Genomic DNA, 25803 nt, shown 5'->3' on the forward strand with positions numbered 1-25803 from the left:
ACAAAAGGAATTATCTTAATTGTTAAGTACAAACTTTATAAAATCTTATGATAAAGAAACATAACATAACATGACTACTTTATAAGCCACATACATTATCTTGACAGTCATACATAAACATAAATAAAAAACACAATTCTAAACAAGTCAGTGCTCACAGAAACACAGTGCTAAAAAACTCAGAGTTCCCAAAAGCTGAGTCCGAGTTAGAGTCTTTGATCAGCAAATATACACAGTCTGCTGAGTCAAAAGCAACATCTTCCCTCCACTTGCTTGTAGGAATATTCCGTTAGAATCCATGCAGACTCTTCCTCCTCATCTGCTGAAATCACTCATTTAGCTAGTCAGCTAACCAATTAACTAACCACTCAGTTAAGCATTTAAAAAAAAACCTATTACAAGAAAAATACAAAAAATAGAATAGCAAAATAAATGACTCATTCCCCATCATCACATTTAAATAAGAGAATAGTTAGTGAATCATACTAGTTGAGAAAATGTAATTAAAATAGTTTTGCTAAAATAATAAACAACAAAGTATAGAATTAAAATAAATTACTTTTCCCTCCTAATTTTCCCTGTCTATGATTAACACTCCTAGGGCTTCCCTAGTGGAGGTTAACAATATCACTAACCTGCTGCAACATGCTTCAGGGTTAGGGAAAACAGCTTGCTTTCTGCTCCTGGGGCTCAGCTTCTCCCAAATCACACAGTGCACATGGAATATTGCAAAGCAGCTGCCATGACTACTTGCCCTTATGGAGTCTTAGTCCAGCAACAGGAAACCTATTGAGCATACCCAGAACTATAAGACCCAATTGCAGAAACTTCTGAGTGTGGAGAGCTAATTGTGCATCTGCCTAGCAACAATGACCCAGACACAATTAATTCCTATCCATCCCCCAATAGATCTCTTAAAGAGATATCTCCCTACTAGGTATGTGGGTTACAAGGAAATGTCCATATTAATGCTTTGTAACATATTATTGATTCCTAAACATGAAAATATTAGACTATTTTTTTTTCAGTTTCTTGAGTTCTGTTGCTGTCCCTTATTATACACAACATGTATATTGTTGAGTAAGGAAATTATTTGGATCCGAATTAGGTTATCTATGCTTTTTCTTTTGTCTGGTAAACACAATCTATGTCACTTCCTCTTCTTCTTCTCCCATTCCATGAGATCAACCCATTTTTCTGTTAGTTGTACTGTCTTTCATTGATTGGAGGTTTATTTCCCTAAACACACTAGAAACAGTGCTTTTATAGTGTTTCTTTCCTTGAGACCGTGGCATGCAACTTCCTGCAGGCTGTATGTGTTTGTTGTGATTTCTCAGTGAGTACTGATTTCATTGTTATATGAAAGTATAGTTAGAAATTTACTAATTTGAACTACTAATCCAGATATCTGCAGAAAGCACCTGCTTTTCAAGTAACAAATGTTTTACCTTAAGAAGGTTTGTAAAAATAATAATAAAAAACACTGGAATTTACTTCTGGCAGTTCATATTACTAGCAAGACCAGGTGAAAGGATCTGGAGAAAATAAAGACTGAACTGAATCTTTATCTAAAACTAGACCTAATATTTCTTGAAAAGTAACAATAAATTCAGATTACTTTAATTTTTCATGCTTCTAAGAACAAAAAATGTTTTGGAATTGTCTATAGAATCATAGGACTAGAAGGAACTTTGAGAGGTGATCTAGTCCAGTCCCCTGTACTCATGGCAGGACTAAGTATTATCTAGACTATCCCTGACAAATGCTTGTCTAATCTGCTCTTAAAAATCTCCAATGATGGAGATTCCACAACCTCCCTAGGCAATTTATTCCACTGTTTAAACCACCCTGACAGTTAAGAAGTTTTTTTCCTTATGTCCAGTCTAAACTGCAATTTAAGCCCATTGCTTTTTGTCCTAAAAGGTCAAATGAGAACAATTTTTCCCCCTCATCCTTGTAACAACCTTTTATGTACTTGAAAACTGTTATCATCTACCCTCTCAGTCTTCCCTTCTCCAGACTATAAAAACCCAGTTTTTTCAATCTTCCCTCATAAGTCATGTTTCCTAGACCTATAATAATGTTTGTTGCTTTTCTCTAGAATTTCTCCAATTTGTCCACATCTTTCCTGAAATGTGGCACCCAGAACTGGATGCTCTAGTTGAGACCTAATCAGTACAAAGTAGAGTGAAAGAATTACTTCTAATATCTTGCTTACAACACTGTTGCTAATACATCCCGGAATAATGTTTGCTTTTTTTTTTTTTTTGCAACAGTGTTACACCATTGACTCATATTTTGCTTGTGATCCACTATGACCTTCAGTTCCCTTTCTGAAGAACTCCTTCCTAGGCAGTCATTTCCCATTTTGTATTCATGGAACTGATTGTTCCTTCCTAAGTGGAGTACTTTGCATTTGTCCTTATTGAATTTCATCCGATTTATGTCAGACCATTTCTGCAGTTTGTCCAGATCATTTTGAATTTTAATCCTATCCTCCAAAGCACTTGCAATCCATTGCCAGCTTGGTATTGTCTGCAAACTTTATAAGTGTACTCTCTATGCCATTATTTAAATCATTGAGGAAGATATTGAACAGAACTGGACCCAGACCTGATCTCTGCAGGACCCCACTCAATATGCCCTTCCAGCTTGACTATGAACCACTGGTAGCTACTCTCTGTGAACAGTTTTACAATGAGCTATGCATGCACCTTATAGTAGCTCTGTCTAGGTTGTATTTCCCTAGTTTGTTTATGAGATGGTCATGCATGACAGTATCAAAAGCCTTACTGAATCAAGATATATGATATCTACTGTTTCCCCCCATCCATAAGGCTTTTAACTTTATATCCTGAAATATCCTAGAGGCCTGTGGCGGGGTGGCTACCCCGCTCCTAAAATAGAAGGGGTTAAAAGCAGCTCTGGACAGGGCTGTGGCTGGGGATGGCTGACTGGGGAAGCAGCCGCAGCTGGGCCATGCCCCAATCAGGCCCCAGCTGGCCTGTATAAAAAGGCTGTGAGCCAGAGGCCCAAGGAGTCATTCTCTGGGCTAGGAGAGAGCAGGGTTAGGCTGCCTACTTTCCAGGGTACTGAGAGTGGTGCAGTACTGGGGAAGGAGCAGGCTAAGTGGGGGTGCAGGCTGGCAACACCCTAGGCTGTAGAGCCTGGTCCAAGGTCCATAGAGGAAGGCAGCAGGTCTGAACCCCCTTACTTATGATGAGTGGCCTTTACAGTGCAATCTGTTCTAGGGAGTGGGGGCTTGGTGATGACTGGCAGTAGCTCAGACTGAGGCAAGGTGAGAATAGTGGGTTGTGGGTTCCCCAGGAAGAGAAGAGGCAGAGTGTGGGGGGTACTGCCTGGGGGCAGAACCCAAGAGAAAGGGACACTGGTGTCTGTGAGGGACACAGGGGGCCAGAGCTGTGTGGATCACTGGCTTGCAAAGGGTGCTCCAGACTGGAAAAGAGCTAATTTCAAATGATCAGCAGAAGGCACTGCAGGGGTGAGTACCACACTCCCTCATCTGATGGAGAATACAGGCACAAGTATTCCCCCTGATACAAGCAGGGGTGAAAGTAAGTTAGAGGACTTACCAGTATGCCAGAGTCCTGAGCAGGGGGTGTGGCCTCAACTGGAAGAAGCAGGGCCTTAAATCCCCAGGCCCTTTAAATCTTGATTTAAAGGGCCAGGGCTCCAGTTGTGGTAGTGGCAGCTGGGAACCTGGGGTCCTTTAAATCACCCCTGAGCTACCGCTGCAGAGGAGGCTGGGAGCTTGGGGGCAATTTAAAGAGCCCAGGGCTCCAGCTGCTGCTACTGCAGCGAAGCCCCGAGCCCTTTAAATCATTGAGGAGCCCTGGGGGCTCCTGGCTGCCACCACTACTCCAGGCTCTGGCAGAGCTTTAAAGGGCCTGGGGCTCTGCTGTGGTAGCAGCTGCTGGAGCCCTTTAAATCCCCGCCTGAGCCCTGCTGCCTGAGCACTGGGGTAATGGTGGCCAGGCTCCATTGGGGATTTAAAGGGCTCCGGGGCTCCAGCCGCCACTACTGCCCTGGCCCTTTAAATGCCCACTGGAGCTTCACCGCCACTACCCCAGGGCTTGGACAGCAGGGCTCTGTCAGAGATTTAAAAGGGCCCCGGAGCTCCAGCTGCTGCTACTGCCCCGGAGCCCTTTAAATCCCCGCCTGAGCCCTGCTGCCCGAGCCCTGGGGTAGTGGCGGCGGGGTTGTGGTGGGGATTTAAAGAGCTCTGGGGCTCCAGCTGCCGCTACTGCCCCGGCCCTTTAAATACCTGCTGGAGCCTCACTGCCGCTACCCTGGGGCTCGGGCAGCAGGGCTCTGGCAGGGATTTAAAGAGCCCCAGAGCTCCAGCCCCCGTACTGCCCCTGGGGTAGCGGCAGCAGGGATTTAAATGGCTCTGGGGCAGTAGCAGCAGCTGGAGTTTGATTTCTGTTCATGGTATCATGGTAGCTTTCTAGACACATCCGATGAAGTGAGCTGTAGCTCACGAAAGCTTGTGCTCAAATAAATTTTAGTCTCTAAGGTGCCACAAGTACTCCTTTTCTTGTTTTATAGGTTTAGAAACTGAACCCACATCTAAATCCAAATTTAGTACTTGGCCTTTTCAATATGATAAAACAAACTCCTGAATCTGAACCCATGTGTGTTTTTGAATTCCACATCTAATTTGTTGGAGCTTGGTCCTCTCTCATAGTAATATCAAGCCACTATATACAACTGTAGCTCTTCAAAGAACAATATTAATGCTTAGATTGTGGTATTTCAGCCACTGCTCTTTGTGGAAAGAGGGCAGAAATGGATTAGCCTAATGAGGGAACAAATATATGGTCATAACAAATAATAACACTGCAAAAGCAGAATATTGGAAGATATGCAATTAATCTGAAAACATACTACTTTTCTTATTTTAACTTCCTCTACCCTGAGTTCTATTTATGAATCATCATGAGGCCTTGGATAAGATATTTAACCTCTCTGTGCCTTGGTTTCCCCATCAGTCAAAATAGCAATAATTCCAACATATTTAAAATACCTATTATGAGTGTGGTGAAGATTAGATAGTTAATGTTTACACAGTGAGAATTAGTTTGCTAATGTTTGCACAGTCTTCTGAAGAGGGTTATAAGCTAAAAGTAAATTTTGCTGGTTTTTGTTCATTCATTCATTTGGTCATTACACTTTCCATTTTATTGAACTTTTTTCTTTTCATCTGAACACTTTGATAAATGTAGGGTCTAATCATCCTCCCACCAAAGTTAATAAGAGGAGGATCAGGTCTGAAAATATCAAATAAAATAGAACTTATCTGAGGAAACATACTAAAGAAGTAAGTGTGTGTGGTTCAGCTGTGATCTATTATCCATTTTCACTCATAAGAAGACAAAAGGTAAGTCAGTTAAGGCTACATAACTTCTGAGCTGTTAGTTTTCACTTATGAAGATAAATGTTAATATTAGGATTCAGATTGAGGGCTGTCAATGCTCTCCATAGTTAAACAGAAAACATCATTTGCACAGATAAATAACATTTAAACCAACACAGGAAATGGAGAATATGCTAGAAAACTACAGATACCACAAAACGCACAACTCAGAAAATAAACCAAATAATATTCCGTGGGTTAAATTGTCACATTTACTAAATATAATTTCACAATATTTTAGTGCCTGGAGAATTTAATGAGCACCATCTAGGGGTTGCCACTATATTTCATTTAGCAATCAAGTGAAGGTTTGAATATTCAGTTGTACCTGATTATATTGTTACTGTAACTGTCTAGTCTTCCAATAATGTGGATCACACAGTTTTATATTTACGAATAAAGTCGTAGAGGAATAACTTATTTGGAAAAAAGCTGAACACTATACTTAGATTTATTGAATGGCATACTTATAACTCAAATACTGTAAGTATACCTTAAGAAAATTACATTTAACCAACCTAAATGTATGGGTCTATTTACAGAGTATTTTACACATTCATTATATAAAAGAAATATAATCTCTTATAAAGCTCACTTAAAGAGACAAAAGTGAGATTTAAAACCAAATTTATTTGCAATAGCTAATTTAATCTTGACTTCATGAGGAGAACATTTGGTTTAAAAGAAATAGGGAAGCTTCCTGGCTTTTCATGCCTCATAACATTTCTTCCTTTCTTACAGTTTAATAACAATCTATAATGCACACATTTAAAGAATTGGAATAAATGGGATTTAGCTTGTTGTTGAGTGGGAATTTTACATCTCTTCCTCTTCAGCTGTAGAGATGCTGTACCCAAGGCAGGCCCTCTAGAAGTTTTCTACAAAGGCCTCGGTATCATTGCCTGCCTTATAGGTGGGGAAACTTCTGGGTTGGGAAGTGGTACCTGGAGAAGAATTGCTAGGGTTTGTTGTTATATTCTGCTGAGCCTTTGCCTTCTCCATTTCCAGTGCATGCTTCCTCTTTTCCTTATCCTCCTCTGCATGCTTGCTTTTTTTTTTTCCCCTTTTCCTCCATTTCTCTCCTGTGGGCATCCTCTAGGGCTTTTTCTGCCTCTTTCGCTGCCTCCAGTCTGGTTAACTCTAGTTTGTGTTGTGTCTTGGTTTGTCATGTTAGCCTCTATTTTTTAACTAACTTTACACCTGAGTGTTAAAAGAAAACAAAACAGAAAACCCTGGCTTGTAAAATTTTGTTGTGCTGTAACCTGATACATATGTACTGTGATAGCTATTCTCAGCCTACTGAAAAATCCTCTAGCTGCTGTTAGCTTAAAAAAAAAAAGCTCTTCAGGTCTGTGAAACTTATGAATTTCCCTGAATGAGGTTAACTACCCTGCCTTGAGGTAGAGAACTCCAGCTCAAAAAAGACAAATCCCTTTGTTATGCTTGATGTCCCCCAGGCAGAGACACAGAATTTATAGCTATAGGCCTCTTTTACAAAACCTCTTAAAATCTTGCTGTGCTTATGGTTCAAAAAAATCTCAAAATGATCTCTCCGCTCTGCCACTGTGTCAAGGTTCCTTCCCCACTCTGAACTCTAGGGTACAGATGTGGAGACCAGCATGAAAGACCCCCTAAGCTTATTCTTACCAGCTTAGGTTAAAAACTTCCTCAAGGTACAAACTTTGCCTTGTCCTCGAACCCTATGCCTCTTAAAGAAAGAACAGGGAAAGAGCCCACTTGGAGACATCTCCCCCCAAGCCCTACACCCCCTTTCCTGGGGAAGGCTTAATAAAAATCCTCACCAATTTTTACAGGTGAACAGACCCTAACCCTTGGATCTTAAGAACAATGAAAAAGCAATCAGGTTCGTAAAAGAATTTGAATTGAAGAAAAGTTAAAAGAATCACCTCTGTAAAATCAGGATGGTATATACCTTACAGGGTAATCAGATTCAAAACACAGAGAATCCCTCTAGGCGAAACCTTAAGTTACAAAAAGAGGAATATACATTCCATTCAGCACAACCTATTTTACCAGCCATTTAATAAAAAAAATCTAACATTTCTAGCTAGATTACTTACCAATTTAACAGAAGTTCTGAAGAGCATTCCTGATCTGTTCCTGGAAAATCATTACACACACAGACAGACCCTTTGTTTCCCCCCAGCTTTGAAAGTAACTTTTCTCCTCATTGGTCCTTTTGGTCAGGTGCCAGCAAGGTTATTTTAGCTTCTTAACCCTTTTACAGGTGAAAGTTTGGCCTCTGGCCAGGAGGGATTTTATAGTTCCGTATACAGAAAGGCAGTTACCCTTCCCTTTATATTTATGAGAAACTGATATACTTGTTTATGCTTTACAGTAAAACATATTAATATAGCTGCCAAGTCTTCACATCTAGGTGCCTATATTTGCTTCTACAAAATATCCACCTATGGCTTGCATGTCCAAAGTGTTTACTGGTGTATTAAAACCCGCGAGCCTGAGAATAGGAATGCTTATTTCTGTCTTCCAGGTAATGGTTACAGTTGAAGTCAGAAGGATACACAATAAAAGTCTAAAACAGGTTTCTTCCTCTGATAATTAGTCCTGTAGTATTCTGGTTTTTTACACCATAATATCTGGGATTAAGGTGGTCAAGAAGCATTTATTGTATTGTCTATCCTCTGATGTAGTTGAATATTATGTTGGAGTTTTTCTTTAAATATGTGAAAGCAGACACACTTTGTTATAGCTGACATGGTGTGAAATGTGAAAAGGACCAATCCCTTAGCTCTATAGTTGTTTAAAATTCACAGCTGCCCACTACCCTGTTTGGCAAGATAGAGCAGTCCTGTGTCATCTTAGACTTCTTTGCTTGATTTTTTTTTTGACATCTGTCCTGCTCAAATTAATCTGAGGTAGCTTAACTGTTCTCTCTAGGCCATGCATATTCCAGATATATTTTCTGGGCAACTGCTACCAGAGGAAATTTGATTAAGGCCATATCTCAACAAAGACTTCAGACCTAACTCTTCACTGCCCTAGACTGGCAGTTTTCATTGTTAATGAGTTAAATATTTGGGGTGGGATTTTTCAGAAGGGCTCTGTATTAGCCTAACTGTAATTCCCAGGAGTAAAGTTTCTGTTTACTTCAAAAGGAGAAGAATTTTAGGACAATGCTGTCCACTTTGATCAATCCCACCTTGATAGCCCCAGTTCTTTCTTTCAGTGGGGTAAATAGCACTCAAATGGACAATATATTTTTTTGTACCAGATCATATATCCTACCACCCATTAGGTTCTAAGGAATGCATCAAATGCACCCACAATATTCATGATGTGACAAATATGCTACAGCAGGAGGAAAATCTTAATAAACCTCAGATTTTGGGTCATGTAGCATGAAATTTAACACTGTTTGAGTTTAGCACGCTTCTAATACAATATGCACTGAAAATACCCTCTGACACACACACACAAGCTCGATTTATAGCACAGTAAAACAGTTTTAGGTGCCTCCATGCTGCTGTCTCCTGCTTACCTGTCCCCTGCCAGGACATTTAAAGTGGGCTCCACAACATGGAGGGCTTCCACTTAAAACATCATACAACTTCAGTGTGTCGTGACTTCCTAGGGGTTCCTCGGGGTTTTGGGAGGACTAATGTACATCTCCCTATCTCCTTCTCAGGGAGTCTGGGGAAGAGGAAACTAATTCTGCATGTCTAGACTGCTTTAGGAGGGAATGATCAAGCCCAATGTTAACATCCACAAATCACAATTTTCATAGATCTTTAGAAATGTTTCCTGACTGTGATGCAAAATTATTTAAATAAAAAGATCCTAGAGATTTAGTATAGCAATACTAGATTCTCATGTGGAGAGAGTGTCTTTATTATCCTTTCTGTATATTCTTGATTGGTTGTATAGTGCATTAAGTGTTTTATTATTTGTGAGTTTGTATTTTCAATACAAGACTTTGATCATCTTTGAAAGTTTATTTACTTAAAATGAACTGTCTTAAGCTTTTGGTGTTGAAAGATGAATTCTTTCTTATACTGTCTTCTCAGTAAACAGTTGCAGTTGGGGGGAAGACAACGTTTGGAAATTCCACATGGAAAATGAAATTCTGAATTCCAGGTACATACTATTCAAGCTCTTCTGCTTTTGGGCCGTATCGAGTGCTGGACTGTTTCACTGCCTTTTTATATCGGAGGTTGGTCAGGGGGAAGAAAAGTGACAGTGTGGGGAAAAACAGAGAAATACTATCAAAATATATTACAGGGAGCACATTTCAATTTTAATAACACAATGGACTATTTTAAATTTTACTTGTAATGAAATCTTGCAATTAATTGGCATACATATTAAAACAAATTTAGGGTATTGCCTCATTTAAAAAAGGCATTTGTAAATACATTTCTGGCCAGTAAACAACTTACTATTTCAAGCAAGTATTTCAGTAGAAATTGATGTATGTAAAGACACTTTTGCAGCTTTAGCCATATATTAAATTCATTTTTTTTTTGGTTTTTTGTTTTGGTATCTTTTCATGTTTTAGGGACTTACAATATAACGAGATAAGCTCTGCTTTAGGGTGCAACTGAAAAGAGATGCGCAGACTGACTGGAAAGAAAAGTTTCCCCACTGAGATCACTTCTTAGCAATATATTAAACCTTATGTGACACAGAAGGCAATGTATTCATCCGATTATGTCAACCTGGCCTTTTCACATCAAGATAGATTGATCTTTAAAATGTATGCCCTTCATTTTGGCTCTCAGAAACGTGGTTTGAACCAACACGGACATAAGGTAAATGTGAATGAAAGGCAGCTGAACAACATTGTTATGATGTATTATATCACATGTAATGAAAATATGCAAAGGTTGTAAAAAAGATACCTGGTTTTCCACTAGCTAGAAACAAGATAATATGAACGTTTGTCAGATATTCCCTGTCAGATGACCATTCCTTTTATAAAAGTAGCCAAAGATAACAATGACTTTTGTTATCATGAAAAGTTTTCATTTTAAGATCTTTTAAAATTCCTTTTCTACCCAGAATAGAGTTAGCCAGTACTCTAAACACATTAACATGATTGTTCATGTGTGCTTCCCAGTTACTGACATTACACATGAAGGGCTTTGTGAGTTGGATATCGATGCTTTGATGTACCAGAAATTATTCTGTAGTAACATTTTATTCATTTTTAGTATAATACAACAAAGTCCATGAGTGGGACCTCTACCTGTTAGCTCAGTATTCATAAAACTGCTGCTTATTGTACTGAATAGAACTGAAGACTGGGAGTCAAAACACCTGAGTTCTTATTCATGACTTAACTTGTAACTCACTGTCAACTTTAAGCAAGTCATTTAACCGGTTTATGCCTCAGCTTACCCACTTGTGTTATACTTACAGGGATATTATGGGACAAAGGATGAAAAACTTCAGTAGCAATGAAATTTCATCTATACGATATTGGTATATATTGATAGTATTGACTGACTTTCTGCAAAAGTCTTAAAGTTCTTTTCTCGTGTGTGTGTCATTGTATTCACTATTTAGCTCAGATCGTGAATACTTGAAACAATAATCAGAACACAATTTGTGAGCAATCCATAGGCAGAATTTGATCACAGAATATACTCAGGGGTGAAAGTAAGTCTAGGGACTTGCCAGCATGGGGCTGGGCTGGGGCTGGCTCTGGCCCCTGGAAGGGGTGGGGCATCAGGCAGAAGGGGCAGGTCTGGGGAAGGTCAGAGCCAGCTCTGGTACACCCTGTACCTGCAAGTGCCTCCTTCCCCCTCCCTGGGGTAACAGCAGCAGCCAGGGGCTCTGGCAGCAGTCTAAAGGGCCCTGGGTGGTTGAAAGGCCCTTTAAATTGACTCCCAGATCCCTGCCACCACTTCCGCAGGGCTCCAGGGACAGGGCTCCAGTTGCCACTACCACCCTGGGCCCTTTAAATCATCCCTGGAGCCCTGCTGCTGCTTCCCCAGGGCTCTGGCAGACTCTGGGGGATGATTTAAAGGGCCTAGGGCTTGGCTGCTTTTACCACCCCGGGCCCTTTAAATCTCTACCTCACCGCAGCTACCCCAGGGCTCCGGCAGTGGGGCTCTGGCAGCAATTTAAAGGGCCAGGGACTCCAGCTGCTGCTGGGAGCCACAGGCCCTTTAAATGGCACCTGGGGAAGCCGATCCACCCCAGTACAGTGCACTGGCTCTTGCCGGTACACCATACTGGGGCATACTGGCTTATTCACCTCTGAATATTCCCTGCATACCTGAATGAACAAATTCATACAAATCTACATTAGTTTGCAAATTATCCATGAAGAGACATAGGGCTACATTTGTTGAATAAATTGTTCACTGCTAAGAGTTTGCTCAGATCTATTCTTCAGTGCTATGTTACCTTGGCAGGATGCCATTTAGTTTTTGTTTGGGATTTAATTCTCCCCACTTGACAGAGTGGTACTGTTTGGATTTTTTTTTTTACATAAAATATTTTGTGGTTTGTTTTGCTGAAGTGTAACTGTTCTAACTATTCTGGGCTTTATTATATCTGACACAAAATTGTGTTGATATTGGAAATAAGATTTGTCTTTTTGACCATAAGTCTGTAAACGGGTTATCCAGATACCACTGTGAAGAGTGTTGTGGTATTCTAGCAAAGCTAAGTAATATCTAGAATCTTCCAAAGCCTTTTTTAACTTCTTTGTTATCTGAACTGCCTTTTCTTGCACTGTAAAAGCTTGTTGTGATGAGCTTGAACTGTGTAGAGAATTGTTCAAATGAGCCACTCATGAATTGTCTTAACTCAGCTGGAATGCTGTAGTGAGCAACGTATGATTAACAATGTGTTACACTGCTCCTTGATTTGTTCTTTAAGAGTTCAATTTCAAAATAATTCGAGTAGTGGGTCACTACTAAGATCATCATTCCCATTTAATCTGAATAGATCTTCTACCAATCTTGGACCAAGGGCACAAAATAATAGCATATAGTTAAAGTGGCTGTTTTGTATTAGTATTAGTTCCAGATTTTTACCCTGGATACTGTATTTTAAATGGGACATTCATACAAGGATAAAAAAAATTCCTATTTAATATTTATATCCATGTAGCACCCACAGGCTCAAACTAAGACTTTGGCCTCATTGTGCTTGGTGCTATTTTAATATATGTAAAGATATGCTCTGTGTTCCAAAGAGCTTACATTTATCAATTCCTAGATGTGCATGGCAGTTTGTGCTTGGCTTGATCTGATGGTTGCTATTATGGAAAAAAATTCCTTTGTAGAGCATCCTATGATATTCATATACTTCATTTCTTTGGTCCCAGTATTTGTTCAGGCCTGGGCTTTTTCTGCTCACCATCCCACTTGTACTGCACTTTGAAGGAGTGGTAGGGTTTCTCATGTAAGATGCTCAAATTTTGTTTCACGGAAAGGTAGTTCTTGAATAGTTACTCTTCAGACACACCTTACTGCTGTTTCTAGGCCTCCTTATACAAGTCCCAGTTTCCACTCTGATAAGCACCTTCTTAGCTGGCCTGTATTTTGCATCTAGTGAACACTTTGGTAATTTCATAACTTTCTAAAATCCTTTTGGAGTGCTTTTCACAATAGCTTCCTGGACATGGGTTCCAAGGTGTTTTGTTCCTGAAGATACCAATTTCTGCTCTCAGGTATATTAATGGCAATTTTCTCTGGTTGTGAACACTTCCAGCATTCCTTTTTCAGTCAGAACATATTCACATTGTGTATTCATCAGCTCTTAGAAAGCCACTTCATAGTCACCACAAAGGAAGACCGCAAGCTTCCAACCCATTACATTTTTATCAGCTGAGATTTCTAGGTATATTTACACTGCAATTAAACACATAGATGGCCTGTACCAGCTGGCTTGGGCATGTCATACTTGGACTAAAGGGCTGTTTAACTGTGGGGTAGACATTTGGACTCTGGCAGGAGCCCACACTGTAGAACCCTGCGAGGTGGTAGGGTCCCAGAGCTTTGGCTGCAGCCTGAACATGAACATCTACAGTGCAATTAAAAAGCACATAGCCTAAGACCTGTGAGTCTGGGTTAGCTGACATGGGCCAACTGTGGGTGTCTGATTGCAGGGTAGACATATCCTCAGTCTCTCTGATTACGTCACAATATTTCATTAGATGCTTCAGTTACAACTTTCCTTAATTCACAAAAAAATGATTTTTCCTTTCTCATTCCAGTGCTATTCTGTACTTTTCTTCTTTAGGGCAATTCAGTAACCTTAAAGTTATAGTTTCATAGATACTAAGGTCAGAAGGGACCATTCTGATAATCTAGTCTGACCTCCTGCACAACACAGGCCACAGAATCTCACCCATGCACTCCTGCAAAAAAAAAAAACCTCTCGCCTATGTCTGAGCTATTGAAGTCCTCAAATCATGGTTTAAAGACTTCAAGGAGCAGAAAATCCTCCAGCAAGTGACCTGTGCCCCATGCTACAGAGGAAGGCAAAAAACCTCCAGGGCCTCTTCGAATCTGCCCTGGAGGAAAATTCCTTCCCTACCTCAAATATGGTGATCAGCTAAACCCTGAGCATATGGGCAAGATTCACCAGCCAGATACCCAGGAAAGAATTTTCTGTAGTAACTCAGATCCCACCCCATCTAACATTCCATCACAGGCCATTGGGCCTATGTACCATGAATATTTAAAGATCAATTAATTACCAAAATCATGTTATCCCATCATACCATCTTCTCCATAAACTTATTGAGCTTAAAGCCAGATAAGTCTTTTGCCCCCACTGCTTCGCTTGGAAGGCTATTCCAAAAGTTCACTCCTCTGATGGTTAGAAACCTTCGTCTAATTTCAAGTCTAAACTTCCCAATCACAAGTTGATTCGCCCACTAGTGTTAGTTTTCCACCCCCCACAGACACACTATGGGGGGGAAATTTTCATTTGTGCTCAAGTTGAATGGCAGTTTGCAATGACAGTTTGTTGGGTATGCCACTTGCTCACAAAATTTGGGTACTAAATCTGATCTTTAATCTATGACCATTTAAAAACTACATCCAATTCTTTTAAAGAGTTAGAGTATACAAAGTCTCCTGTCCATGTAAAGTTCTATTGAATACTAAATAATAAATAAAATATGAGCTGATGCTGGGCATCTGGTAAAATTAGATGCTATTGAGTAAATACAAATCCTAATTTATGGATTAATAACTATAAGATGAAAAAAGGACACCTATAGATTCAAAAGCTATAAGGCCATAAAGTCTGAGTTGCTACCTGATCAGAACAGTTGTGGAGGAAATGTATCTAACCTTCCAATGGTGGTGGGGTTGACAGGCTAGAAATATATTGAAAGTATCAAACCCTACAATATAAACTGCACTTTTGGGTTGGACATCATCCTCTGTGCTATAAGAAAGCATTATGGTCCCTGGGTTTTGGAGATCAGGATGGTTTTGAAGGAACTCTTGATAACCTACCACTTTGTAGTAAAAATGATCAACACTATGGTAAAGAACTGAATGCTCCTGTGGAATGTTAAAGAAAATAAGTTAAAGAAGAATAAGTACCAAGTTTGGCTAAAAAGGTTATTTGTTTAGGACAAGTATTTAGTGGTGATAAATGGATTTTGGCCAGATCCAGGAAAAGGAGAGGCAGTTTTCTAAATGGAAAGACTGGGAAGAAAGAGGTCTGTCAGAGAATTATAGTCATGGTCATGCAGGTAAGTAAATCCATCCCTAATTTGTCATAATGTGCCCCACAAGCTATTTAAGAAAATAGGACCAAATTCTGCCCTGACTTGCATAACATGGTCTCATTGAAGTCAAAGGAAGAACTTGAATCACTTGTATTTTTAAGGCAAAATACACCCCACCTCACCCCACTAGCTGCTGTAGGGCTTTCACACAGTCTGCAGCAGTGGAGACACTCGCTCTGAGTTGAGAAGGGAGAGAACTCAAGTGGGAGCAGCTAAAATATTGTTCTCTATGCCCCCTTTCCTTTGCTTTCAGCCCATGGGGAGGGGGCAAACTGAGGATTGCCTCAGGTGTCTGTACTGGGATCACTGTTTATTACAAAAATATTTAGGGTCAAATTCTGCCACTCTTATTCATGCTAAGAAGCACTATAACCCACACGTAGTCATATTGGAATCATCAGAAATAAGGGAGACTGAACTAGACTATAAGTTAATTGAGTTAACAAACTATGGAGAAAGGCAAGAAACAACTTGCCTTAGTGGATTGGGCACCATGATAGCAAGCAGTGAGGTCATAATTTCTGTACTTTTGTTTTGTTTTTTCCCTTTAACATACCCAAGTATCATTTTTTGTTTTTTCATTCTGGTTAGCTATCAATTATCTGCTGATTGTTTAAAAAGGCAAATCAATGCTTAGTTGCTTGGAAAGATGTAAAGTAATATTTATCTTCTATTCCTCTTTTAAGACACCCAAACATCCTATTTATTTCTCTAATTGCTGGCTGCCCAGTGTGCACCAGCAATTGAAAAAGTATATAGGAATCTTGTGTGCCTTAAAACGGTGGAACACAGCTGAAAATATTCTAATGACATCTCCTTGCTCAGCTGAATTTCATGTGGGCAGATTTTAACTGCTGCTCCACACTGGGCATGCATAACCTGAAAATAACTCCAATAGAGTGTGCTACAATTTCAGAATCAATTGGCATATGATAAATTTATTTTGCTTGATTGAAGATTTCATGGTTTTATTTTAGAGGTTAGCAGGACACTATTCTTCAGTGTTGATCCAAGAGTGTCTGCAAGGTTTGGGTTTCATTTTTTTATTGCAGCTGTCAATGAAAAATGAAAGTCAAAACAAACTGTACAGTAAACTCCAAGTTTCATGAAAGGAGTTGAGTTTTTTTTTAAAGGAAAAAAGCGAAGCAATTGTGTGACATTAAAGTTATAAAATTAACAATCTGTTTCAGATATCTTGACTGACATTTTTCTGGTCTTTGTTTTGGTTTGTGCAAAAGTGCCTGTGACATGAGTATTTTTAACTGGATTTGTCAATGTGTTCAATGATGTTTTAAAACAAATTTTTAAATAAATAACATTCCAAGTTTTCACTATAAAATTGAAAATTCTGAAGTTGACATTTTTCCTTTTTAATCACTTCCCCCCCAAGAAATGCTTGCATATGAAAATTTCAACCAGTTCTAATTTTCTGACAAGCAATCATAACTCTCAAGTTAATCCAGAACTGGGGTCATATTTGCTCAGATGTTTAGGAAACTTAACAAGGTCTTTGGCAAATGTAGGCTGAGAGTCAGGTCTGCAATTAACCTCTAAAGCAGGCAAGTTTTATATTCTTTTAGGTTTATTTGAGAACTCTTCTGAAGTACAAGCTCAAGTTTAGCTCATCACAACTTAAAGATATAACTATTTTAAAGGCTTAAAGCAACAAAAATGTTAGTCGGTGTATGTCAGGACCTACATTTGAGGCAAACACCATTATCCAGCAATGTTATTTAATATATAAAAGCTGGCAGGGATCAAGCTAAACAAAATTATGAAGGCTATAGTGGGGAAAATAGATGGATCAGTGTCACCTGTATACCTTTATCCCTAAATATGGAAACAAGGGGCAGGACCAGTCAATCATACTGACTGTTGATAAATTTAAAACAAACATTTCATTATACATCTTATAATTATGCTATGAATTCACTGACAGGTTAGGTCATCAAGTCAAATACTGTGGCTGATTATAAAAAGGTCTTGATGATATTATTACCCTTAACATTTTTACTTGGCAAGCTCAGATAAGGGTGATCAGATTTCATGCTTTGAGGTGTTAGCAGATTTGCCTTCAGGACCAAGAAACCTATTTTCATCCTACATACATTATTGCAAAATAGGATGCATATATTTAGATTTTATTTTTGCACCAAGTATTGGGAAGTAAGATATGAGATGTGATAAACCAATGGCCTAATTTGGCACAGGAAATTTTGTTCCTATTACTGTAACTAAATTAAAGTTCAATATGAGTTGAAACTAAGTGTAAGTATATGCAATTTGAGTGCTGGAGGTACTAAACAATGTATGTATGCTGTGGACTGATTACCAGGGAGGAGGAATAGACAATTTTACTGGTGACAGGATAATCAGGAATACAAAAGCATAAACATTGATATAGAACTGGGAAGTGAGTTAAGAAATGAGTGAGAAACAAGGAGCAAATGATCTGTAGTGTTCAACATCTGAATTAGACACTAATAAACTTTTGTTGGTGTAATATAGTAAACAGAGCAGATAAGTAATGTGTAGATGGCTCTACAGTGCACAACAAGTTCTTGTAAGCAAGGAACCAAAGGGAGATGGAGATAAAACAGAATAACCTGAAGGAAGATAGATTGAACCTCCCAAAGCACCAGGCTGAAACTGTTTTCACATTTGCTATGGAAACCATAAGCTTTTAAGGAAACTCAAGAGCTTCGTCAACAGAACCAAGAACCAGTCCAAGTAGTAGCTGGGATATTTTATAATAGATGTGGTATTCATAGGTAACATCTGCTAATGTTCCAGACAAATGTTAGGCCTGAAGTAAAAAGTTCCATAGTAAAATATTCCCATATTCATGATTTTGCTTAATATTTACTAGATGCTCTACCCTGCATATGTTTTTTCCTGTGGAGCTAAAGCACTTACTACAGCACTGTAGAAACTTCAGAATCCCTACAAATAGCTTTTGTTCCTCTGCGTTTCGCTTCCCTCTCTTCCCCATCCCCATGATGGAAGGTATATTTCCTTTCAAACACTGCTGAAGCAAAATGTCACTGCCACTCACCTATGGAGAATATTTCTTCCCTGTACACTAGCAATTGCTTCCCTAAGACACTTAACACATCACCCTTCATGCTCTTCCTTGCCCTCAGGATTAACTAGCACCATAGTAGCATAGTAACAACTCTTGCCCTCAACTGTCTGAGGCATATATTTAAAATTTTTTGCCATCCTTTTCCTCCCTCCACTGGCATTCTGTCATGCCTCTCTCTTGTTCACTATGTAGGTATCTTTTGGTCAACAATGCAATGTCACTTACAAACAGGGGTGACGCATTTCTTAAGTTCACAGAACAGGGGATAGACCACTAGAAAGAGTCCCTTAACATGTGATCTGTTACTGAGATCTGATTGCACATTTCATAGATTCATAGATACTAAGGTCAGAAGGGACCATTCTGATCATCTAGTCCGACCTCCTGCATAGCGCAGGCCACAGAATCTCACCCACCCACTCCTATGAAAAACCACACCCATGTCTGAGCTATTGAAGTCTTTAAATCATGGTTCAAAACTTCAAGGAGCAGAGAAGCCTCCCTCAAGTCAACCATGCCCCATGCTACAGAGGAAGGTGAAAAACCTCCAGGGCCTCTCCAATCTGCCCTGAAGGAAAATTCCTTCCCGACCCCAAATATGGCAATCTGCTAAACCCTGAGCATATGGGCAAGATTCACCAGCCAGATACCCAGGAAAGAATTTTCTATAGTAACTCAGATCCCATCCATCTAATATCCCATCTCAGGGGATTTGGCCTATTTACTCTGAATATTTAAAGATCAATTACTTACCAAAATCCCATTATCCCATCATACCATCTCCTCCATAAACTTATCAAGTAGAATCTTAAAACCAGATAGATCTTTTGCCCCCACTGCTTCCCTTGGAAGGCTATTCCAAAACTTCACTCCTCTGATGGTTAGAAACCTTCGTCTGATTTCAAGTCTAAACTTCCTGGTGGCCAGTTTATACCCATTTGTTCTTGTGTCCACATTGGTGCTGAGCTTAAATAATTCCTCTCCCTCTCCTGTATTTATCCCTCTGATATATTTATAGAGAGCAATCATATCTCCCCTCAACCTTCTTTTAGTTAGGCTAAACAAGCCAAGCTCCTTAAGTCTCCTTTCATAAGACAAGTTTTCCATTCCTCGGATCATCCTAGTAGCCCTTCTCTGTTCCTGCTTCAGTTTGAATTCATCCTTTTTAAACATGGGAGACCAGAACTGCACACAGTATTCTAGGTGAGGTCTCACCAGTGCCTTGTATAATGGTACTAAAACCTCCTTATCCCTACTGGAAATGCCTCTCCTGATGCATCCCAAAACCGCATTAGCTTTTTTCACAGCCATATCACATTGGCAGCTCATAGTCATCCTATGATCAACCAATACTCCAAGGTCCTTCTCCTCTTCTGTTACTTCTAATTGATGCATCCAACTTATAACTAAAATTCTTGTTGTTAATCCCTAAATGCATAACCTTACACTTCTCACTATTAAATTTCATCCTATTACTATTACTCCAGTTTACAAGGTCATCGAGATCCTCCTGTATAATGTCCCGATCCTTCTCCGAATTGGCAATACCTCCCAGCTTTGTATCATCTGCAAACTTTATTAGCACACTCCCACTTTTTGTGCCAAGGTCAGTAATAAAAAGATTAAATAAGATTGGTCCCAAAACCGATCCCTGAGGAACTCCACTGGTAACCTTCCTCCAACCTGACAGTTCGCCTTTCAGTAGGACCCGTTGCAGTCTCCCCTTTAACCAATTCCTTATCCACCTTTTGATCATATTGATCCCCATCTTCTCCAATTTAACTAATAATTCCCCATGTGGCACGGTATCAAATGCCTTACTGAAATCTAGGTAAATTAGATCCACTGCATTTCCTTTATCTAAAAAATCTGTTACTTTTTCAAAAAAGGAGATTAGGTTGGTTTGGCACGATCTACCTTTTGTAAAACCATGTTGTATTTTGTCCCATTTACCATTGACTTCAATGTCCTTAACTAATTTCTCCTTCAAAATTTTTTCCAGGACCTTGCATACTACAGATGTCAAATTAACCGGCCTGTAGTTACCCGTATCACTTTTTTTCCTTCCTTAAAAATAGGAACTATATTAGCAGTTCTCCAATCATTCAGTACTATTCCTGAGTTTACAGATTCATTAAAAATTCTTGCTAATGGGCTTGCAATTTCAGGTGCCAATTCCTTTAATATTCTTGGATGAAGATTATCTGGGCCCCCGATTTAGTCCCATTAAGCTGTTTCAGTTTCGCTTCTACCTCTGATATGGTAATATCTACCTCTATATCCTCCTTCCCATGTGTCATGTTACCATTATCCCCAAGATCCTCTTTAGCCTTATTAAAGACTGAGGCAACGTATTTGTTTAGATATTGGGCCATGCCTAGATTATCTTTAACCTCCACTCCATCCTCAGTGTTAAGCGGCCCCACTTCTTCCTTCTTAGTTTTCTTCTTATTTATATGGCTATAGAACCTTTTACTATTGGTTTTAATTCCCTTTGCAAGGTCCTACTCGACTTTTAGCCTGTCTCACTTTATCCCTACATGTTCTGACCTCAATTACGTAGCTTTCCTTGCTGATCCCTCCCATCTTCCTCTCCCTGTATGCTTTCTGCTTCTTCTTAATCACCTCTAAGATGCTTGCTCATCCAGCTTGGTCTACAACTCCTTCCTATGAATTTTTTCCCCTTTCTTGGGATACAGGCTTCCGATAGCTTCTGCAGTTTTGATTTAAAGTAATCCCAGGCCTCCTCTACCTTTAGATCCATAAGTTCTTCAGTCCAATCCACTTCCCTAACTAATTGCCTTAATTTTTGAAAGTCAGCCCTTTTGAAATCAAAAACCCTAGTTGCAGATATATTTTTGTTAATCCTTCCATTTAGTTTGAACTGAATTAGCTCATGATCACTTGAGCCAAGATTGTCCCCTACAACCATTTCTTCTATGAGGTCCTCGCTACTCACCAAAATTAAATCTAAAATGGCATCCCCTCTAGTCGGTTCAGCAACTACTTGATGAAGGAATCCATCAGCTATCACTTCTAGGAAAATCTGAGCCCTATTATTATTACTAGCACTGGTCCTCCAGTCTATATCTGGGAAGTTAAAGTCTCCCATGATCACGCAGTTTCCATTAGTATTTACTTGATTAAAGACATTAAAAAGGGCTCTATCCATATCCAAATTAGATCCCGGAGGTCTATAGCACACCCCAAGCACTATTGTAGGAGAGGCTTTACTAGTTTTCTTCCCCAATGTAATTTTAGCCCAGACAGACTTTGTCTTATCCATTGCATCGCTTCTTATTTCTTTACATTCTACCTCATCATTGATATACAATGCTACTCCACCCCCTTTACCTTTGTTTCTGTCTTTCCTAAAGAACACATACCCTTCAATACCTGTAGTCCAGTCATGACTACTATTCCACCATGTTTCTGTTATCCCTATGATATCTGGTTTCACTTCCTGCACCAGTAGCTCTAGTTCCTCCATTTTGTTACCTAGACTCCTCGCATTGGTGTACAAACATCTTAATTTTTGCTGTTTGGCCTCGCTCACATTTTGTACCCTATTAGGCACAGTCATTCTACAGCCAGTATAACCTATTAGACTAGTATCCACACCGCCCTCGCTCCTTATATACATTCTCCTACCCACTGCTGTATCCATTCTTTCTTCATCTTCCCCCTCAATGCTAAAATCTGGCGTGGAGATTTTCTGGACATCTCCCATCCATCTCCCCCCAATTCCTAGTTTAAAGCTCTCTTTATCAGTTGTGCCAGCCTCCATCCTAGAAGTCTATTTCCTTCCCTACTGAGATGAAGTCCATCCCGAGAAAACTGACCTCTGTCCGTGAATGCCTCCCAGTGGTCATACATCCCAAAGCCCTCCTTATAGCACCACTGCCTAAGCCATCTGTTGACAGTCATAATCTTGTCAGACCTTTGTTGTCCTTCTCTAGGAACGGGAAGGATCCCACTAAAGATCACCTGAGCCTCAATTTCCTTAAGCGTCTTCCCCAGCCTAGCATAGTCTCCCTTGATACTTTCCAGCGAGAATCTAGCCGTATCATTTGTTCCCACATGAAGGATAATTAGGGGATTCTTTCCCGCTCCCTTTAGGATCCTTTTCAACCTCAGGTCTACATCCCGTATCTTAGCACCCGGAAGACAGCACACCCTTCTATTCTCAGGATCAGCTCTAGTTACAGGCCTGTCTATTCTTCTCAATAAAGAGTCCCCGATCACATAGACCTGCCTTTTCCTGGTGACAGTGCTATTCTCCAGTGTCTCCCCTGTTCTCTCTGGCTGCAAGTTCTTTCCATTCCTATTTTCCCTTACAATCTTCAACCCATCCTGTATCCTCCTGGGGCTCATATTTGGTGTAGTCTCCCTTGACTCTTCCCCTTTTTCTATAGGGCTAGCCTCTCTTCTCTTCTTCCTTACCCTTCCACCTTCAACAAGTACCTACTGAGCCCCTTCTTCTTTTTCCAACTCTGCAAACCTGTTCCTAAGCTCTTTCTCCTTCACTAGCCCATCTTTTTCTCTGCCTGGTTCTTTGAGTCACATGTTTCCACTGACCACTTTCCTCATCCAGTCTCTCCTCAAAATTCCCCAGCCCTGGTTCCGTCTGAGCTTTTCCCTTCAGATACCTCATATCTTTGCTCCATCTGCTCAAACCCCTTCCTAAACTCAACCAGACTTTCCACCTGCATCTCCAAACCTCGGATCTTTTCCTCCATCAGCTCTATCAGACGGCATTTCATGCAGAAAAAACTCTTACCGGTTCCCCTCTCCAGGATCATGTACATACCACAGCTTCCACATTCAGTCATCCTCAATGTGTCTCTCACTGCAGGAGTCACTCCCAGAGCTGCCTCTGTATCTGTCATCTCCTTCCCACCTAAACCAGTTAATCTGGGAAACACAAGCCACACCAAAAAGACCACCTCCCCAGCAAAAGCAAACCCCAAACAAGCACCACAATCCAAACCCCCTTTTCAAACTCCCCTGTTTAGAGCTCTGTTTGCTGGCTCCTGTGCCACTGCAGCTGTCTGTGCCGCTGCCTGACTGGCTGGCTACCTTTATAGGGCTCCTTGTCAGAAGCCCCGCCCCCTAGGCAGGGCTCAGCTGCTCTTTCAGCACAAAGCCCCACCCCCTAATCAGGCTCAGCTGCTCTCCCAGCACAAAAACCCTACACACACACAAATACAAATACTAAAAATACAAGACCAAGTACAACTACCTTCTCCAACAGAACTCCCACTCAAACTCTCCTGTTTAGAGCTCTGTTTGCTAGCTCCTGTGCCGCTGCAGCTGTCTGTGCTGCTGCCTGACTGGCTGGCTACCTTTCCCAGCTAGGAGAACTGTAGTTGCAGACACACACACACTTAGATGTCAACAACTCGAGTTATTGGTAGAAGTCGGGGATTAAAAGTAGGAAAAGTGATAAGTTCAGTCAGACTGTTAGCTTATACAAAATGTTGTAAGCAGAATGATTGGACACTTATCAAAAGCAGTTCCCAAAACCACATGACAGAAGTCTGGTACTAATACAGTGTATCAAACAAGATGGGCGAGGGTATGTGATCACACTCTCACAGCTGAGGCCAAACACACATACATTATGACTAAATTGCTATTGTGACTTGCAGTGTGTGTTAATGAAGAAAACTTAAAAATTGATGTAATTAAATCCAATCCATGAATTTGGCAGATATATGAAAATAGTCTATCACATGGAAAGTCAAGGGGACACTTAACTATACAAGGCAATTCCCTAAAAATCTTGTTCATGATTCTGCTAATCAAAGAAGAGACACAAGGCACAATTCTTTACACCAGGACAGTGCATGTAAATGTGATCAGTGACTGTAATAACACTGGTGAATGGTTGTGTGACACTGTAGGTGGACCAGTGGAGTCTAGGCTACGTGTTTGTAGATAGATGTGTGATGGTGTCTGAGAAGGAAAAACGTAGCAGCATTGCGAAGTTTACGAGCCAAAGCATTGGAACCCACAGAACGTTGCAGCAACATTTGAAACATGACTCAACTGGTACAGTATCAATGTGATGAGAGAAAAGTAAATATAAGTTTGCTAAGAAGACAGTAAATCAGGCTTATAACTTTTTCACTTTCTCAGTCTAGAAATAACTAGCTATTTTTAAATGTGAAATCTATCCACCTAGCCAAATGTAATTTTTTTTTTTTGGAGGGAGAGTAGTTTTTAAATAGAAAAGATTTTAAAATGTGCTAAATTCTCTACCCTGCGTGTCCGCTCGCTTTCTCTCTCTCAAACACGCATGCTTTCATTCTCCCTAGTGTGCTCCCTCTCTTCTTTCTCCCTGAGACATTCAGGTATGCTTTGTTAATGAAAGTGAGAACATTCAGTTCATGAGAAGTAACACAATAGGGTTTCTGAAGTGATTAATCAGACAAACTGAGCTCTGCAGTTCCGTAAAACACTAAATCACATTCCTAACTCTAAAGAAATGGGGAACCCCATTCACTTTAGTGGGACTATTAATGTACTTAAATTTAAGCATGTGCTTAAGTATTTTGCTGAATCAGGCCAGAATATTGAATTTCAGACACATGAAAGATACACAGTAGGATGCAGAACCTCAGCTGGTGTAAATTGTCATAGGTCTATTGAAATCAATCACTTCAATGATAATTGAATGACTTCACTGGAGCTATTAAAAAAAAAAAAAAGCTTACACCAGCTGAGGATCTTTCCGAGCGTATGCATGAAACTCCCAATCTGTTAATTTTAAATTTATTTACGTGCATACTGTTTGTAGACACCCACAAAAAAGGTTCTTTAACAAATAGTTCAACCAGCTGTACAGCCCCAGCCTTTCTAGACTGATGGAGCAAAACTGAAGAAAGATTAAATTTGGAGAAAAGTATGGCCAATCTGAGAGAGCTCTGTTGGAGCAAATAAAATGTTCACTGTAGGAAGTGGTTTCCAAAATAGCCTGGGCAAATGTAGATTGATTCATCTGCTTTTGTGTCCTCTGAGTGGGTCTGTTTATGGTTTCTTCTTAATATTCGGATGCAGTTTAATATGCTTAGTTGAAACAGGCTGTTGTTGATGCACTCTCGTTGTAAATTTTGGGCAGTATAATGTGGGGGCAGGTTATAACTACATTTGTTACAAAGTTGCCTTTCAAAGCCAATTTTTCATTGCATTGCAGGGGACATAAAAAGTTATAGATACAAATAATTTGATCTAGGAACATTTTGGTAGCAAAATTTTAAATGTTTTCTTTTTGCGAATACAGACTAACACGGCTGCTACTCTGAAACCTATGATTATGAATTGCAGTAATGCATGTTGTGTATATTTAGTCTCAGTTATTTGGTGCCTCCATGATAAAGTTCAACAGAACATGATCTTATCTCTACTGAACAGTTAAGACCAAAGATAATTTTCATCATGTAATGATGAAATTGCCATAGCCTAACATTGTGTGTGAAAACATATGGCAGTTCTGAAGGGGAAAACCAGATTAATTATAGAGTATATTAAATA

The 25803-nt window shown here is 39.9% G+C and overlaps 1 long non-coding RNA gene across 3 annotated transcripts in view; it reads left to right on the forward strand.

Annotated features, from left to right (window-relative positions):
• Positions 1-2821: 2821 nt before the first annotated feature.
• The window catches only part of LOC119842481, a 31002-nt gene continuing 8020 nt past the window's right edge, over positions 2822-25803 (forward strand). The window contains exons 1-3 of one of the 3 annotated variants that reach the window (XR_005288758.2): positions 2822-3502; positions 9484-9553; positions 9975-10227. This is a non-coding gene — a long non-coding RNA (uncharacterized LOC119842481). Of the gene's footprint in view, positions 3503-9483; positions 9554-9974; positions 12552-25803 lie in introns of those variants that run through there. The other 2 variants (XR_005288766.2, XR_005288757.2) reach the window with 2 other exon arrangements.

This window comes from Dermochelys coriacea, chromosome 1, assembly GCF_009764565.3.
Source record: "Dermochelys coriacea isolate rDerCor1 chromosome 1, rDerCor1.pri.v4, whole genome shotgun sequence".
NCBI classification, from domain to species: Eukaryota; Metazoa; Chordata; order Testudines; family Dermochelyidae; genus Dermochelys; species Dermochelys coriacea.